At 41.5% G+C, this 22,216-nt stretch overlaps 1 protein-coding gene across 17 annotated transcripts in view; it reads left to right on the top strand.

The window, feature by feature from the left end:
* Nucleotides 1-22,216, top strand: part of RALYL (RALY RNA binding protein like) — an 846,180-nt gene that overhangs the window by 472,662 nt on the left and 351,302 nt on the right. Inside the window, exon 1 of one of the 17 annotated variants that reach the window (XM_074318483.1) lies at nucleotides 10,156-10,177. The exons of the other annotated variants lie outside the window; for them this stretch is intronic. The gene's annotated coding sequence lies outside the window, so the exon portion shown is untranslated. Of the gene's footprint in view, nucleotides 1-10,155; nucleotides 10,178-22,216 lie in introns of those variants that run through there. 17 annotated transcript variants of the gene reach the window in all.

Here is a 22,216-nt window from a genome sequence, read left to right as displayed (position 1 = left end):
ACATAGCCATCACCTCAATTTTTTGGGTGTTTTTTTTTTTTTTTTTGGTTTGTTTGGTAGGAATATTTAAGTTCTACTCTCTAAGCAAATTTCCATTATACAATAGTGCTGTCAGCTCCAGTCACCGTGTCACACATCAGACCCTCAGACCTTATTCCTCTTACAGCTGAAGGGCTGGGCCCTTTAACTTCTCCCTATTTCCTCCACCCCCAGCCCAGCCTCCCCGACCCCAGTCCCTGATAACCACTTTTCCCCTCTGTTTCTATGAGTTTGGCTTGCTTTCCTTCTTTCTTTCTTCCTTCCTTCCTTCTTTCCTTCCTTCCTTCCTTCCTTCCTTCCTTCCTTCCTTCCTTCCTTCCTTCCTTCCTTCTTTTTGATTCCACAGTAAGTGATACCACACAGTATTTGTCTGTCTCTTTCTGGCTTATTTCACTTAGCATAATGCCCTCCAGGTTCATCTATGTTGTTGCAAACGACAGCATTTCAGCTGAATACTATTTTGGGGTGTGTGTGTGTGTGTGTGTGTGTGTGTGTGTGTGTGTGTGTGTCACATTGTCTTTATTCATCTGTCCACTGACATTTAGGCTATTTCCATGTCTTGAGTATTGTCAGTAATGCTGCAGTGAACGTGGGAGTGTGTGTATCTCTTCAAGATACTGATTTCATGTCCATTGGATTGCTACTCAGAAGTGGGATGGTTGGATCACATGGTCGTGCCGTTTTTAATTTCGTGAGGAAGTTCCCAACTTTTTTCCATAGTGCCTGCACCAATTTGCAATCCCTCCAACACAAGGGTTTCCTTTTCTCCGCGTCCTCACTGAAAATTGTTTGTTGACTTATGGATGACAGCCATCCCAATAGGTGTGAGGTGATATCTCACTGGGGTTTTGATTTGCATTTCCCTGATGATTAGTGGTGTTGAACGTGTTTTCATACACCTGTTGTACATTTGTATATCTTTAGAGTAATGCCTATTTAACCCTTATGCCTATTTTTTAATTGGGTTGTTTGGGGTTTTGCTATTGAGTTGTAGGTCTTTGTACATTTTGCATATTATTTACTTGTTGGATATATGATTTACAAATATTTCCTCCCATTCTATAGGTTATCTTTTCATTTGCTGATGGTTTCTTTTCCTGTGCAGAAGTTTTTTAGTGTGATGTCATTCCACTTGCTGACTTTTGCTTTTGTTGCCTTTGCTTTGGGTGTAAAATCCAAAAATAATAATAATAATAATAATAATAATAATAATAATTGCCAGAACCAATATCAAGAAACTCACTGCCTGTGTTTTCTTCTAGGAGTTTTATGGTTTCAGATCTCATGTTCAAGTCTGTAATGATTTGCGTTGATTTCTGTGTGTGGTGTAAGATGGAGTCCAGTTTCACTCTTTTGCATGTGGCTGTCCAGTTTTCCTATCATCATTTGTTGAAGAGATTTTTGTTTCCAGTGTATATTCTTGGTTCCTTTGTTGTAAAATAATTGACCACATATGTATGAGTTTAATTCTAGGTCTTTAATCTGTTGCATTGATCTATGTGTTTGTTTTTATGCCAGCACCATAGTGTGTGGATACCACAGCTTCATACTATAGTTTGAAATCGGGAACTGTGATACCTCCAGCATTGTCATTCTTTCTCAAGATTGCTTTAGTTTTTTGTGGTTCCATACCAATTTTAGGTGTTTTGTTTGTTTGTTTGTTTTTTGTTTGTTTTTCTGTTTCTGTGAACAATGACATTAGTTTGATAGGGATTCCATTGAATCTGTAAATTGCTTTGAGTAATATAGACATTTTAACAATATTAATTCTTCCACTCCATGAACATGGTATAACTTTCCATTTATCTGTGTCTCCTTCAATTTTGTTTATCAGTGTCTTATAGTTTTTAGTGTACAGATCTTTCTCTTTCTTGGTTAAACTTATTTCTAAGTGTTTTATTCTTTTTGATGCAATTTTAAATAAGATAATATTCTTAATTTATTTTTTGATGGTTCCTTGTTGGTGTACAGAAATGCAACTGATTTTTGTGTATTGATATTTGTAGCCTACAACTTTACTCAAATTGTTTTTTAGTTCTAACAGTTTTCTTTTATGGAGTCTTCAGTGTTTTCCACATATAAGATCATGTCCTTTGCAAATAGGGAATTTTTTTTTTCTTTTTCAAGTACATGCCTTTCATTGCTCTGTGTTGCCTAACTAAGTCTTCCCGTACTGGGTTGAAAAAAGGTGGCAAGAGTGGGTACCCTTGTCTTGTTTCTGATCTTAGAGGAAAAGCTTTTCACCATTGAGTATAATGTTAGCTACGGGCTGGTCATTATTGGCCTTTATTATGTTTAGATAAGTTTCCTCTATACCACTTAGTTGAGTTTTTATCATGAATGGATGTTGAATTTTGTCAAGTGTTTTTTTCTGCATCTGTTGAGAGGACCATATGATGTGTGGCCTTAATTTTGCGTGTGTGTTGTGTCATATTGATTGATTTGTGTATGTTGAAATATCCTTGTACTTCTGGAATAAGTACAGTTTGATCATAATGTGATCCTTTGAATATATTGTTGAGTTCGGTGTGCTCATATTTTGTTGAGGAATTTGCATCTATGATATCAGGGATATGGGCCTTTAATTTTATTTTCTAGTAGTGTGACTTTCTGACTTTAGTTTCAGGATAAAGCTAGCCTCATAAAACGAGTTTGGAAGCTTTCCTTCCTTTTCTGTTTGTTGGAAGAGGTTAAGAAGTATTGGTAGCAATTCTTCTTTAATGTTTGGTAGAAATCATTACTGAATCCATCTTTTCCTGGACTTTTCTTTGTTGGGAGTTTTTAAATACTGATTCAGTTGTCTTTACTAGTAACTGGTCTGTTTAGATTTTCTATTTCTTCATGATTCAGCCTGTGAGGTTGTATGTTTCTAGGATTTTATCCATTTCTTTTAGATTATCCAATTTTTTTTGGCACATAATTGTTCATAGTAGTCTCTTATTATCCTTTGTATTTGTGTAGTATCAGCTGCAATGTCTACTTTTCTATATCTAATTTTATTTCTTTGCTTCCTCTCTTCTTTCTTGGTAGCTAGCCAAAGGTATGTCTATTTTGTTTATTTTTTCTAAAAAAGAAAGCCTTAGATTCGTTAATCTCTTCTATTCCTTTTATTGTGTACTTCATTTATTTCTGCTCTGATCTTTGTTATATCACATACCTTTTTAAAAGAGAATTCACTGGGGCTACTTAAAAATTATTAGAAATAATATTAAGGATTATATTTCTATGTAATGATAATTTTGACTCAACTCAGGTAAACCCATGCTGACTGTAGACAGTTTGCTAAAGTTTCTGGTTTCTAGAAGACATTTTACTAAATTTGGGCAAACTTTGTAATCCTACACTTCTGCCCTAAGACATGGTCTTCCTTAAAATAAAATATGTAACCAACTCTGGACAGTTCTTATGAGTTGTGACTTAATACTTTTGGTGTTGGTTGGGGGCGTAGGATTATACAACATACACCAAAAAGCAAAGCTCCTAAGATCCTTTTTCCTATTCTCTTCCTCTCCAGAGTCGGATTCATCCCACAGCTCTCCAGAGCCACGTCTGCACGATTTCTCTTCCATCTCTTTCAAAATCCCAGCTGTCCACCCAGGCCTCTCTCTCCTTCCAGTTGGACCCCCTTTCTCACATTCTTAACTTTTCTTTTTCTATGGCATGTGATTCATTCTTGTGTAAATCGGTTTAGCCTCTCAGAGCTGCTTCTGATTCCTCTCTGCGTTGAATTCCTCTGTCACTACAAGAGGCCTTGGAGCCAAGCTGAGCACTGGAAATGTCCTCCTTAGAAGGTATGGATAGCCGAAAGCTCGGATCTGTTTATACTTTGGTATTTTTGTCCTTATCATAGTGAGAGTTTGAGATTTCCGTTCACTTTTGGTTAATAGACCTTTGGGATGGCCACACCAATAGGGCCTCACAAGATGGCTTGACTTGCATAATTTTACCACCTTCCAGGGAAAAGCCCTCAGTTTATAAAGCCTGATTTTTGTCAGTATACCAAGGGTGCTTCTATCATACTCAGGCACCATTATATGAGACCAATGAATAAAGTCAGCATAGTCAACATGCTCTGGCAAATACAGTTTGTAAGACGACCTGACTCTTTGTTTGACGTGCCTAGTTCATTTCCAACCTGAGGAAGATCTAGGGAGAGAGACAAATTTTACTCTAGGGAAATCGTTGGCTATGTGGAGAATCAGAACAAGGCGGATCGCGTAGTTCATTCTTCCATCCACTCTACTGGTATCATTTGATCACTTAGTGTTAGAAAGGGCTCAACAGGGTAACTACGACCTCGGTGGTAATATGACACATCAGTGCCCTTGTATTGCTGAGTTTAGTGGAGGAGGCAGCACTAAAGTAAGAATTACAAAAACTAATTTCAAAGGAAAATCAGAGTGTGCAGTGAGAGTGAATAACTCCTGGCTGACTGACTATATGGGTTAGAAAGGGGCTTTTCCAAGGAAGTGACGTTTATAGCCGACTTCACCCGAAAGTGACTGTGAATTATCGAGGTTGTGTGTGGGCTGGTGGTGATGGTGGGAAAAAGAGTTTTTCAGCCAAGAGGAACAGCGGGGCTCGTGTATGGATCATGGGATTGCTGTCATGTGCCCGGTTAATGATTTGGGGATTTGGGCTGCAGCTGGAGGAAGCTTCTTTTCTGGAGAGAACTAATGCGATGAACTTTGTATTTTAAAATAGAATATGGTAGAACATGAGGGGAACTCAGTGAGGCCAATTAGAGGGCTGGAGCACGAAGTGCAGATACAATGTGATGGTCATTTGACATGAGGTGTTGAAAGTGGAAAATGAGAAATGTAAATAGATTTCCACATGTAAATGAGATCAGATCAACAGTATTTCAGACTGAATAGACCTGGGGGATAGATAGTGATAACAGTGACTAAAGTTGTTGCCATCAACACCTGGGTACATGGTGGCCTGGGACAATGGATAAAAACCGTGTGTGACATTACGATGCTAAATTCAGTATTGCACCAATGCACCTGATTCAGGCCGCATAAAATCGGAATGACAGTCATTTAAACCATGTACAGTCTCCTAATCCCCACCCCCATATCAAGAAGCCTGGGAGAGGAGCCCCAAGGTCCTCCTGGTCTTTCTTCTTCTAGAAGAAGCAACCACCAAAGTCTTCCTTCAGGTTTCCCAGTGGCCTTGGTCTCCTCTAAATGCAAAGGATGTTTTTAGTGTTTGGGGAAAAAAAAGAAAGGGCTCATCAGGATGGCTTTTGAGCATTGCTCCCCACCCTATGAAACACCAAGCCCCCTTTTAGTCATCTGAAATGGCATTCATAGACAATAGAATTTACCTACATATACAACCTCACAAGAAAAAAGAACACTCCCTCATCAAATAGAAAAATAAAAGAATACATGAATGTCTGACTGTTCAGGCCAAATTCAAAATGAGGTAATTGGATGTTTGCTGTTGTATATAGAAAATGCAGTAAATGATATTTGCAGCAATACGTTGACTCGCGACCGCCCAGCAATGGTCCTGGGGATTGACATGTGCTGCGTGGGTGTCACACACACAATGAATGTTGCTGCCATTACCTTTGATAAACGTTGAACAGTTCTTGCTAACAGCGACTCTAAAGCAAACCCTACTGTTTTCTTGGTGCACATTTGAGTTGCAGTACTCGTGGCACAGTGACAAGGGTGTGAAGTGCATAAAACGTCGCTACCCCTGACGATGCAGGAAGGCTGGATTCCACCAACCTATGCCCACAGGGCCCCTAGTCATTGAGACAGGCAAATTTCCAAGAAAAAAGTGTAATCGACACACTGTAGATCAAAATAGAAATATAAGATCAACTGAAGGCAAAGAAAGATTGATTTCCCTGATTTTGAGTGGCATCTCCTACACTCCCACGCACTGCCTGGAGCTGCTCCAGACATTCACCACAAAGTTAAATTAAAGGTTACCCTGCACTAATTCTCATTATGACTCTAGCCCGAAGGAGCCTGATTAATTCCATCCAGGATAACACTCATTGTAAGGTTAAGGTTTCTTTGGGAAATCTTGCTCAGTACCTTAGGCACTGGGAAAATATATGCCACTGATTTCAAAATGCATAAAAAAAAAAAAAAAAAAGAAAAAGAAAGAAAAGAAAAAAAGAAACAAACAAACAAAAAACCACCTTTTAATGCATTTCTAGGGACTTTCAATGAAATACCTAAATTATATTTTTTGGATCTCTAAAATATTTTTTCAACATTTGAGAATGTTTTCTTTTAAATTATTAGCTCTTATACTTTACTATTCTGTACTGAATGAGCCAGACTTCGACTGCTATTATTCATTCTAATCTAACTTGTCATACATTTTTGCTGATGGCTATTTGGCCATTAGAAATCAAAAGTTAATCTTGAAAATGGTTAACTAAGAAACCACAGAATTTTAGTTAGTATAATAAAGGTTGCCTTCATTAAAGTTTAGATGTTTGACTTTTCTTCCTCTGCAACATGAGAGAAAGAAATTTTCCCCTATGATCTGCTTCTCCATCTGCATGAACAGCCTACTGAGAGAAGGGAGACTAATTTTGAAAAACACATTTGTATTCTTAGAAGCCATGCAAATTATATTTCGCATGTAAGGTAAATTTGAATTATTTCACCAAGTCAAGAAATTTCAAGTAGCAAATAGAAACAAATGTCAAAGAATGAATTAAATGTGAGTCATATTTTATTGTTTTTCATTTTGAATCTTTTAGTGAAGCCATTGGTCTTAAAATGGTTTAATCCCATTTAAAAATTTAGTTTAGATAAGAAATGTCCATTTTATTAATTTATCAAGCAAAACTGAAGCACCGTGGAAGCATGACTCTGTAGTGGAATTTGGAGAATAGCCCAGAATCAGAGCTTTTTGACAGGAAAAGAAGTGTGTGTGTGTGTGCACATGTGCAGCCTATAAAATAAGAAAAAGTGTGCCGTTATGAGTATGTGACATTATGTAGCTTATTGCTATGAGGTTTGAGAGAAGGGAACTGTAACGTGGGCCTGATTAGCAAAGGAGTAAAGAAGAGATTAGAGGATGATGGCTTAGCAAGCGATGAGCATGGTTTTTTGCAAGGACCTGAAGGAGACAATGGGGGTGCAAAGGTGAGGCTACAGAGATGATGCTGCAGGCTGGGGAAAATATGGAGAAAACAAGGCGGTCCTGAACCGGACAGGTGAGAATGGCGTGGCCCCATCGGTGAAACGGTGAAAATGAGGAGCTGAAAATGCTTGCAAATAAGAAGGCTGAGCGAGTGAGCAGGTGGGTGACTTAGTGTCCTAGGTTCAGATGACAAAATGTACAGAGCTTCCAGAGATGCTGTAGCTACTAGGGTGGGGTGACAAGAGCTCTAAGTGCCGTAGTTTTTACGGGCTGTTATCAGAGAAGGGCCACGTTGGAAGGAGCCAGACCAATGGGACAGTGTTGAAGTAGTTTCGTCAGGTGTCCAGGACTAGCTAATGAGACTGCTGGCAACAAAACAGATGATATAAGTAGAGCCTGGTAACGAAAAAATAAAAAATAAAATAAAAATGTGTGTGCATATATACATGTATATACTATGTAAACATGTTAATCGATTTTATTTAACCTGACTTAAGCAAATATGATTTCTCCCCACCATTTCACAGTACCTAACCCTTTTGGAGGGAAAGGGATGGGAGTGAAGGACCCTGAATTATAAGGTAAAAATCCTTAAATTATTTTGAGACATAGTTTTAAAAGTGCAAACTCAAAAAAAAAAAAAAAAAAAAAATCCACTGCGGAGCAGTACTGTCTTAGGGGTTTGTACTGAATCAGCATAAACCACATTTGTTAAATAAATCATTTATCCTTTTGATGGGAATAAAAGGAGTAATTGAATTAGCTACTAGATTAGTAATGATTTACTTGTGGATTCAAAGACAAATTTATTGTAGGAAAGCAAGAAACCCTTTTTTTTAATAATACACTTATTTTACATATGGATTTAATATTTAAATCTTTAATGTCCTTAACTATCTCCAGGAACTGTTCTTTTTACTTTACTTTAAAATAGAAGTGTTTTTAGCCATAGCTCATAATCATGCCTGTATATTTTCATATTATGTCCAATGACTGAAAAGGCTAATTTCACTCAAATAATTGTATAATAAAGAGCAAACTCCCTTTTGGAATCTGAATTAACTCTTGCAGTGAAAAGATCTGTTCTGAAAGAAAAAGAAATTGACTCCTCACTTTTCTAAAATTTAATCATTTCCAAATAAAATGTCTAATGTGCAATATTATGGGTGTATTTCCTAGACCTGCACTGTGCAATCCAGTAGCCACCAGCTACAGGTGACTGATTTCCCTTAAGTTGATGAAAATTAAATGCAATTAAAATAGTTTGCTTTCATCTCGTGTGTGGAGCACAAGTGTTATTTGAATACTCTGATATTTTTAGAGTTTACTCATTGGAGCCAATGCTAGAATTTGAAAACCCATACCTTCATCAACTATCAAGAAATATTTTCTGAGACCTTCCCTCCCAGGTAAACATGTGCTGGATGATAAACGTGAACATTTTGCATTAATCGCCTTAATATTGTTAGGAATCTTGTAAGACATTGTAGTCACTTAAGAACGCCTTACTTGTAAAGAGACTTTGAAGTATGCAGGAACTCTAGTGAAAGAGACACTGAAATGTTCAAGCAAGTTGTTATTAATTATTCCAGTGTCGATTGAAGGTCAGTAAATAAGACAATACGGTAAGCATCCATTCTTAATCCTGACCATGAATAGGACAAGAGGAAGCAGAGGGCATGAAAATACTATAGAACAAGAGGTTTTAGTTGGATGTAGAGAAATGTTTCCTGGTGTGGAAAGTAATGGCGCTTTGGGAGGATTTATTGAGTGAGGTTGTGGGATTTGGGGAAATCTTTAAAAATAGAATACATTTGGTCTCTCTAGGGGGGTATGTGATATGCCCGCAGGCGTCGAGTGTGGGGATGGATCAGATTCATTGCCATGGTTTTTTTTTGGTTTTTTTCTTCCCAGCAACCATTCTATGAATCTGTAGAGGGCAATAAAATTGGATAATTCTCACTGTGTTCTTCAGGGAGTCCAGTTTCCAGACTGCTTATTCTAACAGTGAATCAGTGCCAAAATCCTACCTTACATTCAACAACTTTTCAAATACAAGAAAGGAAGAAAAAAAAAAAAAAAACCTGAAAAATATGAAATGGCAGTGTTTTGCCATTTTACGAAGCAGTGTTTTTTGAGGTGGATTAGCATTTCCTCTCCCCAATTAAGAAGGAAATGATTTGGGTCCTAGCGTAAGCACCAGGATGGAAACTCCAATTCCTATTCTGCACCTGAGTCAAAGAAGATTGTGTTTCCTGTGGCTTGAAAATACATATGAAATAATGATGTGGGCCTTTAATCTGAATGACAAAATTTGTTTCACACACCATAAGCTCCCGTTGCCACTGTGTGTCCAAAGCTCCCATCAGCATTGCAGCAATCTGCTGTTCCAGTCACCCCAATGTTCATGCTTGTGGCCATGCTGGGAAGGAGGGTGGGTGCCCAGGGCAGAGCCACAGGGTACCCGGAAGGGGGAAGTGGTCCACGTATCGCAGAAAGGAGGCATCCTTAGAGACCTGGTGACAGGGGGCCTGGAGGATGGCAGGGCTGCACCAGTGTGAGCACCTCTGGTCACATGTCCTGCACATCAAAGAAATCTAAAGCCACCACTCGCCTGAAAAGCCTGTGACTTTTTTTTTTTTTTAAGCCATTGATGTAATTCTTAGCCAGGTTTAAAATGGAAAGCAGAAGCAGGTCAGGCTGAGTCATATTCACAAGGCAAGATGCAGGGAAGCAGAGATCAGAGGCTGGAGGCAGACAGCCTCCTAAATCTGCGGAAACTGTGTTTGAGAATAGCTGACCAAATGCCTGAAGAAAAGTGACGAAGCTGACACTGGAGGGAGAACGCTCTGGAGGGTGACGGCTGAGTGAGGGAGTCTGGGGCTCCACCACAGTGTCCTTCAGAGGTGGCCTGACGGAGCAGGACGCACGGGTTGTGACGCTCTGACTGAGACCCTTACCTCATCTCTGCTGCTTCACCTGCAAAACCCCAGTAATAGCCCTTATCGTCCAGGTTGGTGTATTTAAAGTCGGGCCATTACTGTGCCTGGGAAGGTGGTAAGGAACCAATGGATGTGATCGTCTGGGATGGGAGCTACCTATAGCATTCATTCAATTCATTCATTCATTCATTCATTCATTCATTCATTGCCCCATATACTCAGAATGCCAGGGAGTGCCAGGGGCAGACGACACAATCAGGGGACAGTTTATTCGTTCTTTGGTTGCCTGACCATGGTCAAACTTTCCTTAGAAAATGATCACGGGTAGTGAAGTATTCGCCTGGTACCGGCTGTGGAGAGGAAGGCACCAAGATGGAGTGACTTCCAGAGAGCACTCGCAGCTGAGTTGTGTACCTGTTCATCCTGGGGTTGCAAGGATCTCAGGCATCTCACCATCTCCTGTGTTCCCAGTCCTTCCTTCTGGAGGGAATTCTTCTTCCCTGTGGTATCATGTTAGCTGATCCCAGGAGCAGAGGAGCGTCTAGGGGCTTTCGTATACACATGACATATCAGAGTTAGAGTCGGAAAGCCGAGACCATGAGCGATTTGTCCTAAGGGACTTACTGATTACTGAGAAACATGACACAACTGTAGTATAAACACTGGGAAAGGAAAGGGCTGTCGAGGGATGGTTGGAAGATCAGGAGAAAGCACAAATGTGAGGAAGTTCTGTGGAAAGCTGCTACCTGGGCAGGAAGTCATCGCAGCTCAGCTGGAAGCTGGATGTAAAGCAAGGACAAGCTGGGACCCGTGAGGACACCCTGGAACCCACAAGCACAAGCTCCAACCTACTGGGACGAACCGGAAGCCATGTCTGTCTGTGACTCCATCTAAAGTCAATGCCGTTGGATACGTGCAGAAGGGCTGGTGGCCTTCACCACAGACTGCAGATACACGTCCCCCAGGACACGGAGACGCTGGAAGAGGATGAGAAGGGTGCATGTGATGAAGCGCCATCCAGCTGCTGTCACTTGCCAATCATAGTTGGTGGGAGAAATGCAGGGGCTCCCGGGGACCCATGCAAACCTCATGAGGCTGCTGAGTGATGTCTACCTCCAAGCAGCATGCATACCCCTGTGTGCCCAGCCCACCAGGGCCACCCAGGAAGTGGAATGCTGGGCAGTTGGGGTCTCGCCTCCCTAGGTGGGCCCAGCGCAGACCACCACTGAGAAGAGAGAAGACCTGTGGTATCATTATCCTCACTGACCAGCTCTGTACAGCACGATCCTGTTTAACTCTTTCTGTACCAGTGCTTCTCAGAGGAGGCATGAGGAGAGGTTGGGAAGGGCAGAGCCAGGGGAATGAGGGAGCCCCCAAGAATCACTTGGGGGGCATTTCCTAACTCCCCTCGGCTTCTGTTTCATCACCTCGCAACACCCAGATATTTTCACGATGGGTTTTGATTTCCAGATCAAGAACTCACCCTGTTGTGCTGAAAAGACACCCCCTAGCACGTCACTGAGACTGTTGGGGACATGCTCCTTCCATCGGGCTTGTCTCTGTGGCAGGAAGCTGAGAACCACGTCTGGCTGTATCCGTAGTAGGAGTTGTTCCCGCTGAGGGATTCTTGGCTCCTTACGGACAGGAAGAGCTCATATGTAGCTTTTCTGCTGCCCTCCATACTCCCCTACAACTCGTAGGTGTAGTCTTGTTCCTCAGTGACTCTCAGCTCCCAAGGTGAGGTGCCCGCAAGGGCCACACACACACCACCAATGGGAGACAAAGGGATGGTGGGGCTGAGTGCCAGAACTAGATAGAGTAGGTATTACCTGAGGTACAGCCATTCCAGTGAGGGAGGGGAGGCAGAGATTGTAGGGGGCGCGGCCATGTAAAAGGCATATGCCACTACCACCTGCCCCACCCCCTGGTTTAGTTGCAGCTGGAGGCCACTACATGCCACCTACCGTCACTTCTGAGAAGATGGCAGAGGTTGCCATTTTCACATAAGAAGTTTACTGTTATTACTGGGAATCCAAGGTTCCCTGAATCTGACATATACTAAGGAGCGAATGATTGTGGGTTGTGCTGTGCAGACGATGCTCGCGAGCGGCCCCAAATGCAGCTGTGACAAAAACGCTCTAATGGAAACACACCTATTCTGCCGTTTCCGTGAAGCAGCATGTGGCCTACTAAAACAATCCTTTATGGAAATATATTGATATAAGTTGGGGGTGGATAAGAAGTGTACTGGTTTATTCTTTCCCCCAAACTAATGAGATTAGGAGTTTAATGCCATTGAAAGTGTGATTGTGGTTTGGGACTGAATAAGATGTCACCTGCTATTATGATTAGATTAAGTTACTCAAAGAGTAAATGATACTGAATTAGTTGCTTCTGTTAGCAAAAATTATTTATGTCATAAAAACTTACATTTCATAGGCTAAGCTATAAAATACTGCATTGCGGTTTTCTTTAATTTTACAAACAATACTTACTAGGAAAGTATATTCTGTACTAGTTCTTAAGTGCACAATTTTTTCTGGTTGTTCAGCTTAAGCTTTTCAAATGTTGATGTATTACATCAGAAAATCAATTGAATACCTTTTGAGAGACAGTGATGTAGGATTCAGAAAACTCTACCATAGGTGGGATACAGAAATTTAGAGAAAATCTTACTTTCAGAGCCAAATACATAGTTTTGAATAATTATTTATCTTGTTCTCATGCACTTCCACGCACAAACCTCCTCTGGCAGGGAGAAGCACTATTACACTTTTATTGGTAATAAACCAAGGGTGACAGCTGGCACCTGGTGGGTGCTTCAGAATTGTTTGCTGATGAACCAGTGAATAAATGACTAAGTAAATAAAGCAACAATTCCTACCCCTTGATTATTTAGTTAGTCTTCCATTTAATGGGAAACTATTGACTAGTCAGTTATTAAAATAAATAGCTGACTGGAGTTCTGAAATATACGTGTGTAAAGCACTTTGTACTTCATGCGGTTCCTCCCGTCTTTTCTTATGTATTGAAGACACAAATATTTCACTCATCTATTCATCCAACGTTTTCCTCATTTGCAGCTAGACACTACATGTTTTTCCTTTGCAAGTTGTGTTAATGACCGATAAATCAATCCTCATCTGTAGGATAACACACATTTACAGTGTTGCAAAATTAATGTTGGCCACAAAAATCAATATATTGCCTACAGTCTATAAGCCATTTCTATACAAAAAAAATTGATGTTAGTAATTATAATCCAATTTATATCATAAATAAAAGAGTAAAATATTGAACAATTAAAAAGACATTACTGGCAGCGAAACCTACTACTGATAGTGTCTAGAAAATTACAATAAATTGCATTTTATGAAAGGAGTGAGGTACATACAGTGGAAGATGAGTAAAGCTTGGTAAGGGTGGATGAGCCTGTGTCCTGACTCAGTACTGATGGTATATTAATCAGGGTTGTTGGTTGCAAACGACAGAAGCAATTATGGGTTTTAAACTTTTTTTTTTTTTTTTTTTTTTTGAAGCAAATGATTAGCTCATAGAATTGAATGGAAGGCTGGAAAATTGGCAGAAACCACACACTTAGAAATGGTTAGAACGCAAACCATCTATTTGGCCAAGTCATGCCTCTGGGATCGTGGCTGGGACGTTCATGCTGCTGGTTCTGGACCCATGCTGACCCCACTGACACCGTGGCCCCTGTCACCGCACGTGGATTAACGGCCCTTAATTCATGGTGTCGCTGGCTCTGGGGACACAGTCCCAGGTGGTGTCCTCCAGGCGGCGACCTGAGTCACATGTTTATGCTCTGATGCAGGGCGCCAGAGAGAGCAATTAACTGGAATTTTCAGGTTCTGCTGTAGGAAGAAAGACCCAGCCTCTAACCAATCACGTAGGAAGGCAGAGTCTTCAAAATCAGAAGGAGGTGTGTGTGTATTCAAATGACGAATGAGCGCCTGCACCACTAAAACACCCTGTGATCTAAGAGGGCAAAGCATTCCATTCTGGATGGAATGTTCAGACCAGTAAAATAAAGACTGAGGCATTGATCAGCTCTGCCTTAAAATGGCACAGGTTTCAAGTTCATTTAAAAAAGATAAACAGCAATGAATGAGGAGCTGAACTCGTGGGGATGGAAAATGGTAGAGAGTAAGGGACATTTTTGCACCATTTGATAACTGGCAATATCAGTGATGAAAGAAGAAGTTTACAGGATGTCCAGCCAGGGTAACGTGGGTGGAAAGTGGTTAGCTCTGCATCTGTATGATGTGTGCTCTTCACTCCACCCATAAAAACAGCCTGATATTATTACTTTTAGAGCAGATTTCCACAAGAGTGATGAACAAGATGAGAGAATTGGAGAATAGTAGGAAACAGACTCTATGTGACATAACAGAGTAGTCTTCCTGGTAATTCACAACAGAAAATGGGCAAACTGTATTGTGGAGTTTGTAGGGAAATCACTGTGTAGAAATTCTCTTGAAACAAAGCCACCTACTTAGTCATTTGAGAGAAATGTATCTCATTTTCTCATAATATCGTTATGTGGTGTCTCCTAATATTTCCTGTATTTCAATGTAGTTTACATCCGTCAGAAAAATTACTATTTTTCAGATGCCTTGGGAAATCCAAAGATGAGATTCAGCATAGAAGTACTCGCGTATTTTTCAGAATCTTGGTTTTTAGTGCATTGCTTTTCAAAAGATAACAGTTTCTCCCATACTTTTCTTCTGGTACGAAGTAACGCTAATAGCACCTTTTATCCCAGACCACTTCAGATTTATTATAATTTCCTCCCATCATTTTATCTCATCAAAGTGTCTAAGCAAATAACTGATATTGAAAGTACTTGAACCACAATGGACTCAAATTTTAACAAACTGTGTTTCATTGATGGAAAGTTTTAGAAAAAAAGATTCCAGACCCACGCTGTTAACAACTCTGATCCTAGAAACGTCGCTGTTCCCTCCCTGTTCTGTTTCCTCAGTGACAATGACGGAGTGTCCTAAGTGACCTCTGAGATCACTCTCACCTCTAAACCTACGTGACTCTCATACCACTTCCTACTACAGCCAGTCACACACCTGCACCGTGTGCAAAAAATAGCTGCATCGAATTCCCATTTCTTGACAAATTAAACTTTCCTGTTGAGAATTTGTAGCTGAAAACAGGATGGAAATGTGCAAGAAACACAAAAATCCATGTAGCTGTCTACATATGTGCTTCCTGTCGTTTTCTTAAATTATGGTACACATCATTGATTTTTATGGATTTTTATATTTGTCCTCCTATAATTCTGATACACAGTTCCTTATCTAAAACCCTTAGAGACACGTTCTGGAATTTATAATTAGAAAGGTAATATAATGCCAGAAGCATTTGGATAGTAACCCATAATGAAACAAATTAATATTTCTAGGTACATTGTTATGTATTTAATATTCCCAAATATTATTGCATTTGAATTTTTACCATGTGCATGTGTTACTCTTAAAATCAAAATCCTATTTTTTAAAAAAAGCAGAATGTTGTCTTTAGAAAATAAAACTTTCATGTTTTCAAATTAAAAATTAAACTCCCGTAACCTCACACCAACTTCATGCCAAGTTTGTCTGCAAATTAGTGCAGGTCAGGTCAAGTGTTGCCATCAAAGGAATCAGAAAACACAACGTATGATTTTGAGAGACTTTTGGATTTCAGTTATGTGCATAAGGGTTTTGAACATGTATAAGAATGTTTGTCCAGAAATCCCCTCATTTAGGAAACAGTCCAGGGTTTGCTTCTGTTCCGACGTTGTGTTTTTATTGAAGCTCAGTGATGTTTGCAGGGCACAGCCTTTGCTGGATGGTTGCTTGGCCCACCTGGGACCTCATTCCCGCTAGGACAATAACATCCTCCCTCGGGAGTTCTAAACTGGGGCCCGAAGAACTGAGCACATCCATCGCTGGCTCTCTGGTGGCAGAGGTTTGAAAGCCATCCGGAGCCATGCTCCTTGGTTCATGGGAATTGCTTGGCTGCCTGGAGAGAGACTGAAGGGAACCTGTGTGGCGATGCAATGGGGAGAGATGGAAAGTCCATCATGTGTCGTCGTCTCTGGTTCTTGTTCCTGAAGCACCTGTTGGCAACCCTTACCTTCCCAATGGTTTTGTGCTTCCTGTGGATTTAATGAACCACTGTATTTCCATTTACCTATAAATGTTTGAGTTGGGTTTCAGTTGCATTCATTGAGAAGAGCTCCACCTGAGAATGGAAATACCTCGGTTGGGCTGCAAATATCCGTATTGATAGTGGAGCACTTGGATTTCTCTTAGAGCCTGGAGGAGTAACCCAGGTGCCTGTGAATGCCCTCCTCCTCTCAATGGCATGTCTGTGTAATCATGGGTAATGCTGTGCTAACAGATTAACTGGGACGTCTCCTTCACTTAACACAACAGAGGTTTCTTGCTTACAGTTCATCTCAGTCAGTTTGCAGAGAGCTCTGGTTCCCATGGCCACTCACGGGCCAGGCTGGCAGAGGCTCCACCATGTCTTTCTCGCACCATCTGGAGAATGTGGCCCCTGACCACTGTGGGCAGGAGGAGAGAACTGAGGGATCAGGCACTGGCACTGCAGTGCTTGTGCCGTGTGTGACACCTCACTTGTGTGCCCAGCCTATTGTCCAGAAGGAGGCAGGGACTCGATTGAGTGCAAAGGGAGGTTTGAGTAATGTAGGGACCACGTCCATTGCATTCTCTTGGGATTCAGTAAGAGCTGGATTTGGGGGACTGGCCTCACACGTGATTGTGATGGACGAAACTTGGTTCTTTGAAAAGAATTAATTGATGGAGTTCAGAGGAAAGGAGCTTGTGAGAGAGCAGCCTCGAGGGCAGCCCGTGCGCTCGCGTTCCGTCCGTCATTACTTCTGACCGCAGTGCCGGCATCCACACGTTATTTCTCCTCCCTGAGTGGGCACGCTGCTCTCAGCCCTGTTCTGGCACAGCCTGAAGGTCTTCTGATCTCGATTTAAAGGATAGATGAAGGGCACTTGGGGGAAAGGAGCAGGTTGTGGAAACATTTCCGGGAGGGTTTCTCTTTCCTTTAATCACTGGTTTACTTTCAGTCAAGCGTGTTGCTTTAGACTTTCTGACATCGGAAGTCTGTTGATTTTGAACCTTCTAGCACTGCCCATGAACTAGCTGAGTTTTATATTCTGGAAGAACAAGGAAAACAAATGACACTAGGGAATGGAAAATGCCAGTCTCTCACATAATGCTGTGCTTTATGTCACCATAGGAATGTGCTCTTCTATTAAACGACATTAGCCTATAGCAAACCATTACAGAAATGTCTAATGGATCCTTTTCTTCCCAAAGAAAACTAGTTAAGCTTCCAATCAATTCATCTAATGGATTAAAATAGAACATTGTTTTGCTGGCAGCTTCAAACCAGGAGGGTGGGAGACCTTCAGATACTAAACTCACAGCACAAGCTGAGATTTCATTAGGGGGTCCTATTTGGCCTTTCTTCATTTTAATTCCATCAATTTCAATTTCTGTGAACAGCAATTGGACACAAAAACGTCCAACAGTGATGCTTTACCAGGCCTGTAAGTTCTGAATCTGGCCTACGTCATCATTTTGTTTCTAAGGGTGTGTGTTTGCATTCTTTCGCTGGGATGAATGACTCAGTATTTCTCCCAGTGTGCATTAGAAGGATTCAGTGTTAAAGACAATGAGTATTGAATTTCTCTGTGAATAAGGGAAATATCTTTCACAGGATTCCACTTGGTTAGGAATAAAAGTTTGTGGAAGTCAGAAGACTACATGAGTTACCTCAGCTTCTGTACCCACTGCTGGAATAACAGGGTTCTCAGGAAGAAGACATTAGTGTTTTCACGTAAATGAGTGTTTTCAGAGTAGTTAGAACTGATATGGGCAACTGCACGCATAGTGCCATATACACCTAAAGTGTCTGAGTGTCTTCCAACCATGAGTCTTGTAAATGGGGAGCCATGTGACTTGCTTGGTAAAATTCATGTTTAGACTGGTAAAGGCCAGAAACAGGAACAGAGGAAACCAAAGAAGGTTCCAAAGTGTGACACGCTCAGTGTGCTGCAGTTAACTCCGTGTAGCGTCTTCTGTACAGGCTGGCGTGGGGGGTTCCCTCCACCTGTGTGAATTGATAACCCACAAACTCCAGATGGAGAGATGGGCAGAAATACCGTCCATAGTGTAAATGAGCGAGCTTGCAGGAGCTTGGCAGGTGGGATGGGGGAGTACAATGTCTTCAGTCTGTGGGAGTAAGAGGTGAGGGTCGCTGTGTGGTCAGTGGGCATAGAAAGCCTCAGATTGTCAGACGTCGCAGAATTGCCTCACTCCAGACAAGTGAGAGAAAGGGAGTCTCTCTAATGAGGTGATGATGATTATCTCTGGGTGAGAATCCCAAACAGCGCCAGCTCTGAAGGATTGAATAATGAGGCAAACGCAGCCTGGTCTGTGAGGCGGAGGACAGGGCTGGTTGCGCTGCTCCCCGCTCCTCCTTACCCATCTCCCTCAGGCCTCCGCACAGAAGCCCGTGGATTTCGCACCATGTTTACTTTCCTGAAAGTCTCCCAGAATCTCTACACCTACTGTCTTCTAGTCCCGTTAAAAGAAACTTCTCTGCTTCCCATTTACTCCATGTTTACTATGTGCCAAGAGCTGGGATAAACACACTAATGTGTTTAATTTTATATGATAACACATTTGTGACAACAGGCATTGACATTATTTTTTTCCTCACTGTGAAGCATATCTGGAAACAATATCTGAGAAGGGAGATGTTTTGAGATTTTTAGTGTAAGATACTGGCATTCTGTACCTCTCGCTCTTCCTCCCCACCAAACATACAAATAAACAAACAAATAATTTATTAGTTCTTCATTATATGTCTACATTGGCTCTTCTGTAATTTCGACAGCAGCTATAGAGAAAGCAAAACAATGTAAAACCTCTGGAAGTCAAATTGAGGAAAAACAGAGAATAAATTTGTAGCAATCATACACATGTATACAAAGGAAACTCTGGACATCTTTAAGTGAGCTTACTGGACACTAAGACCCAAGGCCCAAATAACCAAAAAAGAAAAGAAACCATTAGAGTTGAGAAAAACTTCAGACTCAGCAGCAGTTTGGAGAATTGTGCCTCAACGTATTTACAGTTTGATGTTGTTAGCCCTTAATGGACAACATTCTTGAAAAAGCAGCAAAAATGGGCAAATGCGAATTTTGATGGCGTGAGAAACAGACACACACGGTCCGTGACAATTCAGTGTGTGGAAGGTGATGATGTCTCCTTATGCCTCCCGCTGACAAGACACTTAGTCGTGACCACCAGAAGAAAAGCCTGGCGAGTGTGGCAAGTCTTCCCCCATCAATTTTAAAAACGTAAAAACGTGCACAAAAGCCACCCGAAAGGTGTTTCAAGTCCTTGCAGCAACAGAAGTGATTGATGTACAAACCATGCTAGCAATTTCAAGATTTAAAGACGAGGGATAACAGTAATGCCGTGATATTCTCGGTGGCTGGAGGAGGAAGCCCAGGGTCCCTGGACAGATCCACATTGAAGACTTATTGCTGGGCCCATTGTCATGACCGTGGATGGCTAGAATCTACCGCTACAGAAAAAGAAAGGAATTTGCCTTCTGAGAACCTGGAGGATGAGGGAGACGTTGACCTACACTCAGCCGATCGTAAGCACACCCTGCTGTTTATTTAGTCTGGATGTATCATTAAGAAACAGGGACAGTTTAAAATCCCTTCTGCAAATGGCAGCAGAAACAGCTCCCTGTGTCCAGGAGTGGAGCTGGCCCAGAGGAGAGAGAAGTAGTTCTAAAACCATCTTTGTGAGGTCATCGTGGCTGAGGCTCTGACCGCTATGCATCCTTCGACGGTTGCACATTCCCAAGCCTGTATTGTTCTCATTCCCACTGACTCTCTGAACACCCATCACCTGTCCATGAAAGTCGTTTTCTGCTCGAGCTATCCAGAATCATGTTCTTTTCTTTGTCATTAGTAATCTTGACTGCAATCCAGGTAGAAGACCCAAATACTGCAGTGCGTACAAACTGCCCTGGTCTCCACTGGGAGCCAGATCTCTGAGTCTTGGTTCCTGCGAGCTTCGTCAAGTTTAGAAAGATACCATACCCTGTGTTTACTGCTTGCAGCCTAGACGAGAGCACAGAGTGACCTTGAGTAAATCCTCCTTGAGTGAAAGAATGAAGTCGGCATCATATACATCATTCCGGGGACGTTTGTCCACACAGATTCAAAGACCAAAAGCCATTTGATAGGACATATGGAAGCCCGTGACAGGAAACTGGAGAGAGTTATGTGATCTTTGTGAAAATGGGGTATCGGGATGTTAACAGTGGAACAGCGGTGTGTAGTGGATTCCATGTGCTTTCCTGCAGATTGCCATTGCTGGTGAGTTTGGATCGTTTGCTAATACATATTGTAATAAACAGTAACGACCATTCCACCCAGTTTCCTAAAGTGAATAGACATCATTGGTAAAGATGTCATCCAACAAAGGACTCTGAAAACGTGGGGGTGAGATGTGAAGAGGTGCTGAGCCCAGAGGCATCGACGGCTTAGCACAGGGATATGCTGGCTGGTTAAGCAAAGTGACTGCCATTCATCTCGATGCCAAAAAGACGAGCGATTTCCATTTTCTTATTCTGGAAACTGGTGGACTAAAACCAGCAGAATCGATTGAGGAAAGGTAGCAGTTTCAGCCAGGGGAAAGCTTCCAGAGCTCTTTGAAGGGACAAGTAAATGTGTTTACAAGGCAGATGTGCTGAACATAATATATTTAAGAACCCCTTTATGCAGGCCACACAGCGCAGATCATGGAAAATGGAAGTCACTGTAAGATGGCTTCTTTTGTCATGAGTTCAGAATGGACTTATGGGCAAGAAACAAGGGATAAAACTGGTGCCTCTTCGCATGAAAAAAAAAAAGTGAACTAAAACTTAGTCCTGGGAATAGTTTCCTTTTACATTGTTCAAAACATCTGGCAGAGTGTGTGCCCAGTATAATTTGTAATTTGGCAGGTAACACCAAGGATTTCCAGGTAAGCCAGAAATATTTCAAGAGGGTGTGAGTGAATAAAATAAAACTGTATGTGAGTTTTATTGTTAACAAATAGAAGATCATGATTTGGAAGCAGGCAGTATGTGTACGAGGTCTGACAATTATGTTTGCGAGCTTCTTGCAACCCTTTTGCTGCCTTTTTTGATATCAGAGGGATTATTCATTATGAATTTGTACCAACTGAGCAAATAGTAACCAAGTTTACTAGTTGGAAGTGCTGAAAAGGCTGCGTGAAAAAGTTAGATGACCTGAACTTTTGGCCAACAATTCATGGCTCTTGCATCGCGACAATGCACCAGCTCACACGGCACTGTCTGTGAGGGAGTTTTTAGCCAGTAAACAAATAACTGTATTGGAACATTCTCCCTACTCACCTGACCTGGCCCCCAGTGACTTCTTTCTTCATAAGAAGATAAAGGGAATATTGAAAGGAAGACATTTTGATGACATTCAGGACATCAAGGGTAATACAATGACAGCTCTGATGGCCATTCCAGAAAAAGTTCCAAAATTGCTTTGAAGAGTGGACTAGGCACTGGCATCAGTGCACAGCTTCCCAAGGGGAGTACTTTTAAGGTGACTGTAGTGACATTCAGCAATGAGGTATGTAGCATTTTTTCTAGGATGAGTTTGCAAACTCAGTTGTCTGACCCTGTAAGCCCAGAAGGTGACTGCCCAGCTCTTCAGAGGGAGTCACACACAGTGGGCCAGTGACAGAAAGTAAGATGGTGACACAAGCACAGGTCATGGCGTGCGACACAAATAAGGTCTGGCCTTTCCCTGTGAGGAAGGAAACAGGGAGCCTCAGTGGACTGTAACAAAGAAACTGAATTACAGGAATGTGGCTACAGAATGGCTGAGTCAGTGGAGAAATGGTTGGAGCAGAGCTCACTGTGGATTCTCTTCCCCCGTGTTCATGAACTTCGTTTCATGCAGTCATCGAGAGCATCTTCCTGTCTTTGTGATTAAAGTTCACATTAGTTTC

This window comes from Rhinolophus sinicus, linkage group LG14, assembly GCF_036562045.2.
Source record: "Rhinolophus sinicus isolate RSC01 linkage group LG14, ASM3656204v1, whole genome shotgun sequence".
NCBI classification, from domain to species: domain Eukaryota; kingdom Metazoa; phylum Chordata; class Mammalia; order Chiroptera; family Rhinolophidae; genus Rhinolophus; species Rhinolophus sinicus.
This window is presented reverse-complemented; position numbering and strand designations above follow the sequence as displayed.